The sequence below is a fragment of the Patella vulgata genome, chromosome 7, assembly GCF_932274485.2.
Source record: "Patella vulgata chromosome 7, xgPatVulg1.2, whole genome shotgun sequence".
Taxonomy (NCBI): Eukaryota; Metazoa; Mollusca; class Gastropoda; family Patellidae; genus Patella; species Patella vulgata.
In genome coordinates, this window is record NC_065885.2 from 61,850,238 (window position 1) to 61,866,749 (window position 16,512).

A 16,512-nucleotide genomic window follows, 5' to 3' on the forward strand; every position below is an offset into this window, starting at 1 on the left:
GACACTAAGCTAGTTGACTGACATTTTAAGTCCTAAATGGACGAGAATTTTGAGAAGTATGTATTCTATTTTCATTTTATAAAATTGAAAAGGTTCAATTAGTCTTTTTTAGGACGACAAATGTGAACCGGAGTGGGACCACATTACAAAACAGTATATTGATTGTTGGATATGGCGGCCATTTAGATCAGAGATCTTTTCTCGAAGTAGATAGTTCTCTGTGTGTTGAATGTCCACTGGCGTCACCAATATTGCTGAATACACAATTTGATCATTGACTAGGGTCAAATTCCTTGACTGTTATCTGAGTAATTATTTCTACAAATTATTTCTAAATATCAGCTGAGGGGGGCGAGGGTAGATTATTATATCAAATTTCAATTAGAACTGATGTGTTTAGGCTAGCGTCCTTAGTTACAGCACGACAAGTAAACAATATGGCCGCCTGTTATCACGGTGGGGATATCAATCCATCTCAAGTGGCGGGTATTGGGAATAGTTCGATAGAGTTAAAGGGTGTCAGTTAATGATTAGGTAAAGTGACACCATGGCTAAATCTATTTATTAAGGTCACTTACAGATTTCGTCAAGGTCGCTGAGATGTAAATAAGGTTAGGTCGCGTGATTGTAAGGGTAAGGAATAGGATTAGGTCCAGGGTTAGGAAATAGGGTTGGAGTTGGGGTTAGCCCTGTTTACATCTCGTGGTCTTTGACCAAATCTGGAGGTGGTCTTAAGAAATCGATCTAACCGTGACGTCATCTTGTTGCACACGAATCTCGACACCAACAAGGCTGAACATGTTATTTTCCTTCAAAGAATAGTGGCCCTTGGATACAAAAGTCCATAATAAACTCTATTACTCACAATACAATATTTAACTATCAATGCCCCTTTAATTCGTACATCCGCGTGTTATCATGTAAACGAAAATTAATTTCAGTTTCATCACTTTTTTGTCCAAATGCGGTTACACCTACCGACAAAACGATAAAAGTTGGGGACACTTTTATCCCTCTATTGAGACTCTGATCCATGTAGTGCAGTAGACAAGTCTTAGATTTTCGAGTTGCTTTCTTGTTTCCTTGTAGCATGACATTTCCGTGTCCTTGCTACCCATTTTTTTTTTTCAATCTTGAAAATGATCCACCATATCTTTAGACGAGCGATGCGAATAATCGTTAAACTGACAACGTTTACCGGAACTTTATATCGATATGATAACGTTTGTTTTACATCACCATACACTCAATTATGCTGTATTCTGTTTAGTAATAAAACACTTTACCGCTTTATAAACGTAAACATTGTCTTTGGTAAGACATTGGTCTTCATTTGCAAGAACTGTCACTTCTTTTAACATCAACTTTATTCATAGAGTTCTAAAAATTGATGAAAATAGAACTGTCAAAATCTTAGCTATCATGGCTGCCGTTGTCAAGTGTTGGTAAATGTTACCAAAAAGGCCTTTTTTCTACATTTTGGGTAGATTATTATTCATCTATGTTAGAATAATAAGTATTACGAGGTTTTTATATATAATTTGTTACCTAAATATACTTTCTGTGAGGCAAATTGTTTTCTATGGAGTGCCATTTGCAACACATATTTTCCGATCAATCATTCATCTGGATATTTCCACATTCCTTAATGGAAATGAATGAAATGAAATGGGGTTTAACGTCTTACTGTTCTGCTCCTGACCTGGGCTACGCCATACAGTGAGGGAAATTTTGCCCGGGCAGCGGCGCTACGGCCTACTCTTATATCGAATTCCAACTGCCAATGGATCTTTTACGTGCATGCCAATGTGTACACGGGACCTCGGGTTTTCGTCCCATCCGAACGACTAGACAGCTGTCCTTGTCAGGCCCTCCATCCTGCATCACTGACAAGGGGAAACCACGCCGGAAAATCTGAATGAACTTTCTCGGCCAATGCAGGGATCGAACACCCGACCTCCAGGCTAGCGAATTCCTTAATGGACTATTAGTGTACAATCTAACATAGATTAAACACGTCAAACAGCTCAACACATAAGCAGTTTAAAGTACATTTTGATGCCATATTTATTATTTTTCCATATGTATAGACCCTAAACATATAATCCAGATGATGTTTGGAATGGTACTCCATACAAAAAGGCTAAAAGTAGTCTCTTGAAAAAACTGGAGCATATTAGAAAAAAACAAAGTTTGATTATATGGACGTGGTGTGCTAAAACAAAGATAGTTTTGAAAATTTTAAGTCTTGTTGGTTGTAATGTATATATTCAGGTATCTCTGTGAGACTTTGATATTTCCCAGCTGCGCAATGCTGAATGGTACAGATTGTTCAGATCATCCAAAGCACATTTAGTACCAAAATTCAGACACTAAAGTTATTGCACAATTTTTGTCACTTTAACGACTAGAGAGAGAGGGAGAGAGAGGAGGGGAGAGAGAAAGAGAGGGGGGAGGGAAATAGAGAGAGGACCGTCGAGATTGGCCACGTATACACTCTTGGGATCTAAACCACGGCACTTGACTCAATAAAAGACTTTATGAAATAGGAGGTACCGGAGAAAACCCACGAGGTTGTGACAAGGAGTAGGGATGCCTATCCGTCCAACCTCGTGGGTTTTCCTCAGGTCCTCCGGTTTGCTCCAGATTGAACTATTGGTCCCGAAATGACCTAGTTTGTGGCGAGTGGACGTTAAACCATCTCTCTCTCCCTCTCTCTCTCTCTCTCTCAAACAGAAACCCGTAACAAAATTAACAAAATGTTTTTCCCGGAAGAATATCCAATATCTGCTCTATATATTTCTATTAAATATACTTAATGATGGATTTTTAAAGCATGAACTAATTTCTGGACACCTGATGCTGACATGTGGCTACACAATATAATGCAAGATCTCGAAAGAATAAAATAGGGCGTCTGAGGAAGTTGTAGTGTAGATTGCAGCTACACAACGCAATACCCCTACAGATTATAGGGTGGAATGGGCCGCCTGACGTTGACATGTGGGTTGGCTACACAATACAAGACCGCGAAATGATATTTTGAGACATTTCTGATTTATGATCTCGTTGAATCCGGAGATAAAATTAACACCAAATAACACATCCCGATTGTTATTTGATAATTGATCGATACTCTATATACAAACTGGAAAACAGACGTTAATAATTAAATCCATAAAAAACACTATCGATATTGTATATACAGAGGTGGATCCAGATGAGGGGGACGGGGTAGGGTTAAGAGGGCGTAAGGGTTAAGGGGACGCTAGGCGACTCGAACACCACTCTGCTCGTGAAAGCCGGTATCTCAATTGTGCATAAGCATATGTTAGTCCCGAAATGACCTGGTTTGTTAAACCCATCTCTCTCTAGGAAACAGGCCAACATTAACTTCCATCAGTCCTTCTACTCTTTCTCTCTCCCTATATTACTAATATTATAATCTCTCTCTCCCTCTCTCTCTCTCTCTGTCTCTCAACCATATTGTTAAAGTTGAACCTGGTTTAACCCCATTTCTGCCCTCCTCATGAATATGTATCTTTAAAGAAGTAGGCTGGGGGCCTTCATTGTATTCTTTCAATTTAACTTTTGGAATGACATCAATCATATAATCTAAACAAATAAACAGCCGGTATATCGATTGTGCATAACCATATGTTAGTCCCGAAATGAGCTGGTTTGTTTACTCTCTCTCTCTCTCCCTCTCTCTCTCTCTCTCTCTCTCTCTCTCTCTCCCAACGATATTGTTGAAGTTGAACCTGATTTAACCCCATCTCTGCCTTTCTTTATGAAGAAGTGTGTTGGGACCCTTCATTGTATTCTTATAATCTACCTTAGGAATGACATCAATAATTTTATCTATAAACAAATAAACAGCAACGGTAAAACAATAGACAACATTAACCATTTATTTCTTAAAACTGTCTGTAAACTAAAATATGAATTAACACACAAAAACCATCTATATGATTATTGATATTTGTATGAAACCTCTTTGTTCGTGGCTAAGCGCGCGATTAATGATCTAGTCGCGTGGAACGACCCAATAAACAATTATTTATTTGTGATAATTGAAACCTGATCGATGAAAATGAAGCATTGTATGACGTCGGGTATTTTATATTTGGGGTGTGATTTTTTCTTTTAATTTTAATTCAGGTGGTAAATTATAGAATTTTCAATCCAGCACAAATTTGTAGGGGCTGAGGCGAGGGTACAGGGGTCTAATGGGAGGAAAAACCGAGGTGCCGCGTACACATTGGCAAGCACGTAAAAATACATTTGGAATTCGAAATAAGAGTAGGTCGCTTTCCGGGCAAAATCCTCGTAGCCTACTGTATTATGACGTCAACCCGCCTTCATCCCAGGGGCCGGTTGCCCAAAACTCTTTTTTCTTTTAACGATCCTTTAACTCTAACGGATCGTTATCTTGCTAACGTGTCGTTTGATAACGGTCCGTTAAATTTCTGTTGCTGGAAAGTGACTTTCATTATCCAATAGCTAACGGACAATCTGATTAAAACACAGATCCTATTTCGTTTCGTTTTTATAGTTCAAAATTTCGTGTAGGCCATCGAAAGTATAAAAAACGAAACGAAATATAGATCTGTATTTTAATCTGGTTGGCTAACGGACTGATTAAAGTTAATCCAAGAGAAGACTGTTTGTTCATTGGCTGAATTTTAAATTTTGAAATTCAATGTATAATAACTTCATAGAAGTTAGTATTAACAAGAAACTGACTTGGATAAAGACAAAAAGATAACTGTAGAATTTACTAAATAAAACACTATAAAAATCTATAGAATACTATAGTGTTTTCCTGTAGAAATTTTAGCATAAATCGGTTGGAAAATTATAGGATTTGCACTACAGAAACTGTAGAATATTTAGGAACCTTATTTCCTGCACCCCCCTAAAATTCTGAAGAATAATATAGAATTTCATCCTGTAGAAAACGTGATAGCCCTCCCCAACTAGAATACTACTAGCATCTATAGGACGTTTTTCTTCAATCTGATTAAAATATAGATTTATATTTCGTTTCGTTTTTTTATACTTTCGATGGCCTACACTACATGAAAATCTGACAAGTTATAGCGATAGGTCGCGTCAGAGGTCATACGAGCGGCTTTTGACCCTATGACGTCTGACATTTGATTAAACAATCAGCATTGATGTTACCAGTGGATTACCCACGGTTCCGTGCAAAACACACCTAAAGCTCGCCGTAACAGACCGTTTCATTGGCTAATCCCTCACACCATTCAGAACATGTCAATGATAACAACTCATCCAGATCCTAGCGTAGCAAAGACAAGTAAAATGTTTTAATCAGATTGGTTTTGCTTAGGGTATACTTCAGCTGACAGCCGACTAATGTCATCGTTAAACAGACAACGGAGCCCAACACCTCCGTTAAATATAACGGCATGTTAACAACATGTTCAAGTTAACGGGACTTCCAGCAACAGACTTTCTCACCGTTAAAGATAACGATCCGTTAACTTCATGTTAGCGAATCGTTGTAAGTAAACGGAGCTTTGAACAATCGGCCCTAGGACATTAAACCCCATTTCAATTCAATTGCACCGACTGGCCTAATGAAAACCGACCTACGTCATAAAGTGTGCTATGAGTAAAATTGTGTTCCAATTGCGATTAATGCCAAGTTTGCGCGTGTTGATATGCTGATTGTGATTGTATTTTGTATTGTTCAGCTCAATGATTTTTATTCTTACGTATATAAGACCCCCAACTTACAAATTATTTATCATTAATTAACTGTTATTACATCCTGGGGGAAACATTTAATGAATAATTTATTTAACTGACACAAAAAATACATTTTATTTATTTCTTGTTTTGGTTACGTAAAACATAATGTAGAACTAGATTTCCATCGACATTTAGCCTACGTCATTTCCTTAGCGACATCACAACATTAAACAGTATAGACGAAACCAATTTAATTTTAGCTCTTCTGGGATTTGATCAATAAATAGCCTACTTAATTCTTGTGTTTACATTTCAAACTTAAATATACTATTCAAAAAAAGTAGGGGATATTTGATTTTTAAGTGTTATTAAAGTCACCTAATGAAACTGACGAAGAAACAAATGACAAAATGAAATGAAGTTCACATTCATCGATTTATTCCAAATGATCGTTAGACTAAGTAAGGCACAGACTGACCATTATAAGGGTAAAATGATACCCGGGATCAAACAGCAAAGTTACCACAGCATCACAACCAAGTCAGTAACGGGTAAATCCTCCTCTGTTTGCCAAACAAGCATTGATCCGACGTGGCATACTCCTAATGAGACGTCTAAGGTCATTTTGGTCCAGATTGTCCCATTCCTGTTGCAACGCAGCAGCAAGTTCTTCGACATTGGCAGGACGTTGTTGACGTTGACGTAACCTCTGTCCAAGCATGTCCCAGACATGCTCGATGGGGGAGAGGTCGGGACTCAGTGCTGGCCAAGGTAATGTGGTGATGTTCTGTTGTTGGAGGTAACCTGTAACGATCCTGGCCCTGTGACATCTTGCGTTGTCATCCTGGAAGATGAAACGGCGGCCATGACGTCGTGCGAACGGCACAACATGGACTGCCAAGATGTTGTCCCGGTAGTACTGGCCTGTAACACGCCCTGCAACAACATGTAAAGCCGTTCTTCCAGCAACAGTGATGCCTCCCCACACCATAACAGAACCACCCCCAAATCGATCATGTCTGATGACGTTAACGTCTTGGAAGCGCTCGTTTCGACGACGCCACACCCTCCTACGTCTGTCCAAAAAATCAACAGTGAACCTTGACTCATCTGAAAACATCACATTGCTCCAGCGTCGATTATCCCAGTGTTGACGATGACTACACCAACGACGTCTTGCCTGAATGTGATGATCTCTCAAACAAGGGATCACGCGAGGACGTCGGGCGCGAAGGTGACCCCTATGCAGTCGATTCCGAATCGTCTGGCCACTCACTCTCTCACCAGTGTCTGTTTGAAGACGAGCGCTGATCTGATTTGCTGTGATGACACGATTTCTCAAGGCCAAGGTACGGATAAATCGATCCTGGGCTTGAGTTGTCGACCTTGGTCGACCTGAGCGTGGTCTGTCCTGTACAGATTGTGTATCACGGTATCTGGACCATAGCCTGCTTATGACAGACTGAGAAACATTCATCGTCCGCGCCACAACCGCCTGTGTCGTGCCGATCTGTAGCATGCCAAGGGCACGTAACCTTTCATTTTAGGTAAGCCGACGCATATCAAAATTTGTTTTCTGGTCACTAAAACAATTAAACTGATGTTTCCACCCTGGAATTCAATGCCACAATGACTGTAACATTCAAAGTCAGAGTCGTGCAAATCTTGGGTTGGACCCCCATGATGATCCCAAGCATCACCTGCATTCCATGCGGTAGCTATTGGTGCGTTTGGGCGTCACATGTAACTGGAAATGTTTCTTCTGTTAGGTTCTATAGTGACTTTTTTCGTAGTCATTTGCATATTTTAGTATTATGCCCCCAAAATCAAATATCCCCTACTTTTTTTGAATAGTATATTTGGAACTAAATGCTTTTGAGACGAACCACCATTTTTGTATTACTGTATTAGCTTGATAACGTTGAGAGAATACTCTTCGAAACGTCGCCCAAATAAATAAGTAGCTGTTTTTCCATAAGTATGTGTATAGTTTATTGCTCTGTCCAGTTACTAAATGCCTCTTAAAGACTAAGTAATTTATAGATTAGTTTTTTCGTTAAAGATGCATTATACAAATCTGCCTATTGCAGTTCTTTCTTTAGGTCTCAAATGTTATATAAATTATTAATTAGACAGTAAACAACTTATCAAGACCATAATCAACTCTCGATACCATCGGATGTCTGCGATGTTTATTGGATATGAATATGTTTTGTGGTGGATGAAATAATTGTACAAATGGATAATCGAGACTTTATTTATCATCGTAACAATGGTAGTAATGACAATCGAGGCTAGAATAAAACTGAATCGCTAATATCTAGGTTCAGAGTGAAGCAATTTGACTGAAATTTTCAGCATATGCTCTTTTCATTATCTATTTTTTAACTATTATAGCGAGGACTGTCAGCTCTTTGTCTAGTGACCTTTAAGCTATTGGAGTGAGAATTGTTAATAGATGTTCCCGCAGAATAGAGAATCATTAATCAAGGTTTGTCACATCAGTACCTACTTAGCTAGTACAGAAAAAAAAATTCAAGGCAATCTGACCTATATTCTGTCGATTTGTTTGAAAAATTTGATCCTTAATTTCTCCAAGGGGAGATAATTTAGAAAAATTTCAAAGACATCCTTCAAGTCCCATTAGTAAGATCTACTTTCATTCCAAATTTCATGAATATCGTTCAAATATTAAAGAAGTTGACAAGTTGGTCTGAACTTCCGGGACAAAATCACAGCAACGAATTTTCGAAATTCGAAAATCTGAAATTGCAGGTGAAAATGAATTTCTTCAAGGTAATTAAAGAAAAAAGAATTAGTAAAATAGGTCAAAAAACCACAAAATTATGACTATGCATTTTTAATTTTTTCGTTCGTAAATTTCGGTGATTTCGAATTCGTAAAACGTTTTGAAAATATATTTATGCAAAGGCCACCACCCATTTTTGGGGGGATAGGTCAAAGTTTCAGGAAGATCGCATGGTTAGATACTGAGAAATCCGATTTGTGGATAAAACACACAAAATAAAAATAACAATAATCTTAACAGAAACAATAAGTTTTCATAATATGTTATATGAAAGGTTAATAATAGCACATGATTACTAAAAATTAATTCCTAATGCGCTTTCAAGTATTTTCTCGTTGGTTACATAATCCTATTTTCAAAATATGTGTTTTCAATGCATACTTGAATATTCGATTCATTTGGATTGTCCTGGGGCCTGTTTCACGAAATTTTAACCAAGATAAAATCCAAATTTTAGTAATTTGATTGGATAATATTAGACTGATTGTAGTGCTTAGCCAATCAAAATTGAAGTATCTACAAAAATTTGGATTTTATCTTTAGTTAAAATTTCGTGAAACAGGACCCAGTCTTAATTGGTAATTGATTCCAGAGATACAGTTCTGCAAACGCCAAAGATCTTTTGCCGAGTTCGAGTTGTATTCGTGGTGTTACAAGAAAGTCTTTTGAAGAAGAACGTAGGTGGATTCATGGCGTTTGGGCATTTCTTTGATATTGTTCGGCATTTATGTTATATAGTTCGGCATTTTGAAGAAGAACGTAGTCTTCTGGTGAATTCATGGCGCCTGAGCATTTCTTTTATATAGTTCGGTATTTCTTTTATATAGTTCGGTATTTCTTTTATATAGTTCGGCATTTTGAAGACGAACGTAGTCCTCTGGTGGATTCATGGCGTTTGAGCATTTCCTTTATGTAGTTCGGCATTTTCTCATTTAGTCCTAAATCTTGTCATAATCGACTAAAGTTGTATGTTACTCTTTATAATTTTATTAAGATGGCGGCAAACCACTTGGTAACAATTCGCACTAGCCACTGAATACGTCTGATCCGGTCGTTGATTTCTGTGTTTCAACACTGACTGTAGAAACAGGTTTGTCCCGAATCCTAGAATTAGAAGACTCGTTGGTGTGTGATGAGGCTGGCTGAATACGGTTGCCATTTTTACAGAGAAGAATGGCCAAGTACGCTTTACGAAATTCCGGTCTTTTCCAGCCGTAGATGATTCCATTAACAACGGAATTCGTGCTACACAGTAACACTAGCCACTCTATCATCATGCGGTTCTCAATGACGTCAACACTGCTGGCATAAAAAGCGCTGATTAACAGGGGAATTAAAAATAGTACAAACAGGCCGAACACTAGCGCCATTAAACTCGTTCTTCTTTTGATATCTGTGTTTCTCCTCGAAGTGTTCCGACTGTCGAATTTCAATAGTTTGAATAAGATTAATAGAAATGACAAACAACTAAGTAGAAACCCGATTCCCAAAATGAAAGCAATGAACTGAAAGGCACGCTTCTGGACAACATTGGCTACGGTACATAGTCTCCAACAATTCCAGTGGTTAAAAGCAAAAAATGACAAAGCGCACGTCGATATCCAAAAAATCCAAGTAAACAGGCAAGCAGATAAAGAAATGTATTTTGTATTGGTGACATGATATTTCCACGGAGCTGCTAATGCGAAGACTCGATCAAATGATATTAATAACAATCCAAAAATTGCACTCCCAAAAATAAACACCCAATTAAACACTTTAATTATACAGGCATACTTGTTATTGTTTAGAGAGGGGTACATTATACATGCCAAGTTGACCGGAATTAAAAACACGCCAACAAGAAGATCAGACACTGCTAGATTAGCTATTAACAGATTACTGGTTATTCGAAGCCGAGGGAACTTGACAACACTGACTATGATGAGAAAATTGCTGATTAATATCAATGCAGATTGAAGACTTCCTACAGTGACGTAAAGTAATACGGAAGATTGTGATGACGTCATATTATTGACGATACACGTCACGTTGTCCGCCATAGTTGTAGAAATGTTTAAGTTCGGCATGTTTCTGTTGGTTCCGACGAGTTACACCAGTCTAAAGAGTGTATTCCGACCGAGTGACACCAGTCAAAAGAATATATACCCGCGAGTGCCAGTAGTTCATAAAATGTATTCCGGCGAGTGGCACTACCCTAGAAAATGTATTCCGGTGAGGGACAACAGTCTAGAGAATATATTCCCGGGAGTTGCAGTAGTCCAGAAAATGTTTTCCGGTGGAAGTAGTCTAGAAAATGTATTCCGGTGGAAGTAGTCCAGAAAATGTTTTCCGGTGGAAGTAGTCTAGAAAATGTATTCCGGTGAGTGACAGCTGTCTAGAAAATGTATTCCCGTTGTTAGTTGCAGTAGCCCAGAAAATGTATTACGGTAGAAGTAGTCTAGAAAATGTGTTCCGCCCGAGTGACACCAGTCAAGAGAATGTATTCCGATCGAGTGGCACTAATCTAGAAAATGTATTCCGATCGAGTGGCACCAGTCTAGAGAATGTATTCCGATCGAGTGGCACTAATCTAGAAAATGTATTCCGGCGAGTGTCAGTAGTCTAGAGAATTTACTCTGGCAGCAGAGAAGACTTCCTGGACGTGTCACTGATTCCGTTGATGAGTGAATGGTTCTGGCACTTCTATTCTCTGTTGGAGGAATATATTACTGTATTGGTAAAACCCATGCTAAGCCTGTTATGTAGTGAATCTACAATGGTTTGATAACTTACCTTCGGATCATTATCTGCATCAGGTGTTAGAAAAGATATGATTGGTCATTACAGATTAACTGTAATTATTATACTTGTACAATAATAAGAATTAATTTATATAACGCCGACTATTCAACTCAGTGAGCTGCTCTCTGGCGTTTTACATAAATACGACTAATTAATTACAACAATCACAAAACATTAATCCATAAAAAACAGAGAACATTATTTAGTATACATGGTAAAATTCTGACACAAACACAGCTAGAACCGTATTCAATCAGTTCTATATTTGATTAAAAAGTTGGGTTTTGAGATACTTTTTAAAACTTTTAATAGAATTTGCGCTTTTGGTTTCGTTTGATATTGAATTCCATAACTTTGGAGCACAGACTGCGAAAGATCTATTACCGAGTTGGTTTTTGAAAAAGGCTTAATTAAGAGGTTGTCTGGTTGCGATCGAAGGGTTCTGCAAGGTTTATTGGTGTTGAGAAGGTCTCTAAGGTATTAAAGTGAAGAATCATCATTTAGAACAGAATACGTAATAGACAATATTTTAAAATTGATACGTTGACGTACAGAAAGCCAATGGAGATCTTTCAGAATTGGTGTCGTATATTCATTTGGTTTACTCTTGTTTATGATCCGGGCTGGTTTATTTTGAAGTTTCTGACGTCGTTTGATTTTATTTTCAGGTAGATTGTACAAAAGTGAATTACAGTAGTCGAGTCTTGATGTAACCATAGTGTTTACCAGCATTTTAGTCATGTCACTATCAATGAAAGATCTAATTTTTCCAATATTATAAATCTGAAAATTAATACTTTTACACATGGCCGAAATTTGTTTATTCATGTCCAGATGAGAGTCAAAATAAACACCAATATTTTTACAGCATCTGTTGGTGTAATAGAGATATTGCCAATTTGATAGTTTTTTGTTTTATATTTATAGTAGTTGATGCCGAATTTAATTATTTCTGTTTTGTCATCATTGAGTTTTAATATATTTGAGCACATCTATTTACAAATATCTGATAAACAGGCCTCAAGTTTGCATATCTCAGATGGTTCAGAAGAAGGCTCAAAAGCTATATAAATTTGAGTGTCGTCGGCGTATATATATGGTAGTTACAACCGTGTTTTCGAATGATATTTCCTAAAGATCTTGTGATGGTGGTAAATAAGGACCGAGAACGGAACCATGTGGCACGCCATACTTTGAAACCGTTGAGTTGGATGAGGAACCTTTGATAACAACTGTCTGTGTACGGTTTTCAAGGTTTGACTGGAACCATGTAAGGGCTAGTCCACTAACACCAACGTTGTTCAGCAATCTTTTAAAAAGGGTTTGGTTGTCTATCGTGTCAAACACCCCTATTATCACCCCCTTCCCCCGTCCTCCATATTTAGTCACCCATCACCACCCTATTTTCACCCCCCCCCCTTCCCCCGTCCTCCATATTTAGTCGCCCACGACCCCATTCCCACACCCTCTCCCATCCTTCATATTTAGTCACCCATCACCACCCCATATCCACCCCCTTCCCCCGTCCTCCATATTTAGTCGCCCACCACCCTTTTCTCACCTCCTCCCCCGGTTCTTCATATTTAGTTACAAATCACCACCACACTTCCACCCATAGGCGTACGGGGAAATGTTTGACTGGGGGCGGTGGTGGTTGGTGCCCAAAAAATGTAGTTAGGTTCTTCGTATGTTACATAATAATAATAAATTCCCACCTCCTTCCCCCATCCTTCATATTTAGTCACCCATTCTCACTTCATTTCCCACCTCCTTCATATTTAGTCACCCATCACCACACCATCCTTCATATTTAGTCACCCATCACCACCCTATCCCCACCTCCTTCCCCCATCCTTCATATTTAGTTATCACCACACCATCCTTCATATTTAGTCACTCATCACCACCATATTCCCACCTCCTTCCCACATCCTTCATATTAAGTCACCCATCACCACACCATCCTTCATATTTAGTCGCCCATCACCACCACATTCCCACCTCCTTCCCCCACCCTTCATATTTAGTCACCCATCACCACACCATCCTTCATATTTAGTCACCCATCACCACCACATTACCACCTCCTTCCCCCATCCTTCATATTTAGTCACCCATCACCACCACATTACCACCTCCTTCCCCCATCCTTCATATTTAGTCTCCTGTAAATATCTTTCTTTTGCTACCTGAAAAGGAGGGTTCTTCGTATTCGCAGCTCGTTAGACAAAAACAACAATTCTTATCTAAAATCATATTGTTAAATATGTTTTTGAAACAAGGACCCAAGGAACTAATCCAGATTAGAATGAAGAGCCCCCGTGGTTGCGTTTCGGAGAAAAATCCGGGCAATAACCAAGAGTTTGGCAATTGGGATTCGATATAAGAGTAGGCCGTAGCGCTGCTGTCCGGGCGAAATTTCCCTCATAGCACACTGTATGGCGTATGCCCGTCTTCATTAGCCCAGTGGGATCAGAACGGTATAGGACGCTAAACCCGATTTCATTTTACTTCATTTAGCAACTAAAACAGTTGATAGGTCAATCCATGCTGTTGTTTATTACAAATTTAACGTACATTACATTCTACATGATATTAATTGATTCCATTAAGTTATTTACATATTGTCCCTCCATTTGTTCTGGCCTCTTCATCTCTAAAACGGTTCATTGTAATTCTTGCAGGTGGGGAGGCACTAATTGGTGTAATAGCTCTTATTTCCGTTAAACTGCTACATCAACACTAATTAATCGTAGATAATGCGTACTTACTACAGATTATCTCCGACACAACAGCTGAGGGGTTGGTTATTCTCAGGACGCCGGCATTGTTTGTAACAAGTCGTTATCAAGCATATATACACAAATAGATAAATGCTTGATAACGAATTGTAAAATCTTATTGAAACGTCGCAGTGTAATAAACCATAGAAATTGTTTTTGATAATAGTGTGTTATTTGATTATATAATCATAATGTGGTGACACAATCGGCCCATATGATATGACACTAAATAAATGAAAAATGAACTGAAATGGGGTTTAATATCCTACTGTTCTGCTCCGAATGGACTAATGAAGACGGGTATACGCCATACAGTGTGCTATGAGGGAAATTTTGGCCTACTCTTATATCGAATTCCAACTGCCAAGGGATCATTTACGTGCACGCCAATGTATACACGGGACCTTGGTTTTTTCGTCCCATCCGAACGACTAGACAGCTGTCCGCTGTCCTTGTCAGGCCCTCCGTTCTGCACTACTGACAAGGGGAAACCACGTCGGAAAATTCAGATGAACTTTCTCGGCCAATGCAGGGATCGAACACCCGACCTCCAGGCTAGCGAGCCAGCGTCTTAACCACCTAGCCACCGTGGCTCCCTAAGATTTAGATATAGAGCAGGTCGTATAGAGCAGGTCGTATAGAGCAGGTCGTTCTCGCTATAATAGTTTACGAATAGATAATGTAAAGGGAATATATCAAAAATATAAGTTCATTTACTTCATTCTGAACGAAGTAATGACTGAAGAATAGTGTAGTCTCGAGTGATGCAGAACGGAAGGCCTGACAAGGACAGCTGTCTAGTCCTTCGGATGAGACGAAAAATTGAGGTCCCGTGTATGTATTGGAATGCACGTAAAAGATCCCCTGGCAGTTGGAATTCGATATAAGAGTAGGCGATAGTGCCGCGGCCCGGGCAAAATTTCCCTCATAGCACACTGTATGGCGTATGCCCGTCTTCATTAGCCCAGCATAGGAGCAGAACAGTAGGACGTTAAACCCCATTTCATTTGTGTAGTCTCGATTTTTATTTTGAAACCGTTATTACGATAATAATTAAAGTGTCGGTTATCCATTTTTAAATCAAATTATTAAATGGGGATCGAATTTCAATCCGTTAAAAATCACAACCATCCGATGATCTAGATATTTGATTATAGTCTCGTCATATTTAATGAATGATTAAGAATATAACACTTTGGGCCAATAGGCAGACTTGCCTCTTAAACATTCATTATTCAAGAGCTAAATCTCCCTATTGACGGCCATTCTTTAACCTAAAATGTTATCTACATTATTGGGGGGTTGGATGGCTGAATGATTAGCGTGCGCGCGCTGTATCATAAAGTCTGTCATTGAGTCGACTGGCGTGGTTTCGAATCCCCGGTTGTACGTGGCAAGGAGTAGGGTCGCCTGTCCAACCTCGTGGGTTTTCTCCGGGTCCTCCGGTTTCCTCCCACTGCTAAAGACCCCTACGCGCAAGCGAATTATGTAAATAAAATTAAACCATATGTTAGTCCCGAAATGACCTAGTTTGTGTCGAGTGGACGTTAAACCCATTTCTCTCTCTCTCTATCTACATTATTAATTAAACATTAATTAACTTATCCAGGCCATAATCAATTCTCGATGCCATCGTTAGTCTGCGATATTTAGTAGATTTGATTACATTTTGTGATGGATAATTTAACGTAAAAATAGATATTAGAAACTTGGTTTATTATCGCACCAAAGTTAGTTATGCCGTTCAAGGCTAGTTTAATACTTAATCGTTAATATCTCGGTTGTGAGTGAAGCAAGTTGACTGAAATTTTCAGCATATTCTGTTTTCATTATCTATGTTTAATTAGGAGATAAACACGTCCTGTTACGTATTTAGAGGGGGTTTATTGTCCATTTAACCATGCTAGAATTATTAGAACACGAGACGCGATAGCGGGTTTATCTATATTGTAGCTCAAATATTTAAGGATTTTCTTCGGAACAAATTAGAAAACACTTTTACACCCATTTTAAAAAGTCTTTATTTGTCCACGTGCTGGGGCCTGTTTCACGAAATTTTAATGAAGATAAAATCCAAATTTTGGATCCTATAAGATTGATTTTAGTGCTTAGCCAATCAAAATTGAAGTATTTACTAAAATTTGGATTTTATCTTTAGTTAAGATTTCGAGAAACAGGGCTCTGTTGTTTATTTTATAAAACATATTCTCAATAGATTTATGCCGTCCTCGCTTTCCTGCAAATTTAAAATGCTTGAGTCTCAAATCACTGGTATATGAATTATGGAAGAAATGTTATTGGAATATCGGCAAAAAGGTATTTTCTAACGTTTGAAGATTTTTAACAGAATAGGAAAATAGTCTTATTGTGGTATTTTGGGTCGGCCGCGGTGCGAGCGCGATTGAAATATTTCCA